Below are 1614 nucleotides of genomic sequence, written 5' to 3'. Positions count from 1 at the left end.
GGCATGAAAGATAAATGGCAAGAAAGTAAACTAAGGCCTAAAAAGGTCTTGGCAAGGGTTGGTGGTCAAGGATCTCTATCCTAATCGCTAACCACAATATGAGAATTGGCAAGGATTAATCTCATTAAATCATCTTCTAACTAGTAGTAAAGGAAAGTCAAATGAGCTATATCAATCCTAGTCCATAAGTCCTAACTCTCCACTAATTCAATTAGTGAGAACTAGAGTCAATGGATCCCAATCACCAATTACTTGGACATTAATAACTCAAGAGTTCCTAAGTTACCTTTCCAAGCCAAGAACATAAAATTCTACTCTAAAATCCAACCAAGCATTTCATCAAACACTTGGAAGGCATAAAAGGAAAGTATAGTAAAATTGCAAGAAAGGTAAATCTACACTACTCAATTTGCAAGGAATTAAACAACAACAAATCAAATGAACACAATTATTATGATTTACCTTGAATTGAATTGAAAGAGAAAGGAAGGAACAAAAGTAGATCTACAACCAAATGCAAGAACAACATAAAGGAAATTACAACAAAAGGATGGAAGAAGAATGAATGTAACAACAAGGAATTGAGAAGATAGAAGTAGACGAAGATGAATTAAAATCTAGATCTAAGAACTAAACCTAATCCTAATTCTAGAGAGAAGTGAGAGCTTCTCTCTCTAGAAACTAACTCTCACTACTAGACTAAGCTAAGACTAAACTAATGATAACTAACATCTAAAGTATCAAAAGTCTCTTGATTCCCTTTCAATCCTTGGCTTAAATAGCATCAGAAATGAGTTGGATTGGGCCCACAAGGCTTCTAAAATCGCTGGCCACGTTTGCATTAAGTGGGTCATGTGCCACCATCGGCGCGTCCGCGTACCGTGCGCGTGCGCGCCCCTATGCGCGATGCAACTATGGCAAATCTTATATCGTTTCGAAGCCCCAGATGTTAGCTTTCCAACCCAACTGAAACCGCATCATTTGGACCTCTGTAGCTCAAGTTATGGCCGATTAAGTGCGAAGAGGTCGGCTTGACAACTTTCCGGTTCTTCCATTTCTTCATGAGTTCTCCAACTTTTCATGCTTTCTTTCTTCATTCCCTTGATCCAATCTTTGCCTCCTAAACCTTAAATCACTTAACAAACATATCAAGGCATCTAATAGAATCAAGGTGAATTAAATTTAGCTATTTTGAGTCCTAAAAAGCATGTTTTCACATTCAAGCACAATTAAAGGAGAATATACAAAACCATGCTATTTCTTGAATAAATATGGGTAAAAGGTGATAAAATCCCCAAAAATCAATACAAAACAAACCATCAAATTGGGGTTTGTCACTACTCCCACTAAAGAATGGAATTCAAATTCAATTAACTTGGTTTAATTACATTGGTAACATGAAAGAGAAGGTCTACATTGATTTGATTGCTTTTAATGCTTTATACGCCACTAGGCACAGGGAAATGAAAGTGGGATTTAATTTGGATTAATTGTATTTATTGCTTCCAGGGTTTCATTTTTCTCTTCTCTCTCTTCTCTCTCTATGTTTCGGTCACTTCATCTGTCAGGAAAGAAGAAGATGCAAGCTATCAGAGGAAGAAGCAGAGAAGCTAG

This window comes from Arachis ipaensis, chromosome B2, assembly GCF_059453495.1.
Source record: "Arachis ipaensis isolate K30076 ecotype BB chromosome B2, ASM5945349v1, whole genome shotgun sequence".
Lineage (NCBI taxonomy): Eukaryota > Viridiplantae > Streptophyta > Magnoliopsida > Fabales > Fabaceae > Arachis > Arachis ipaensis.
This window is presented reverse-complemented; position numbering follows the sequence as displayed.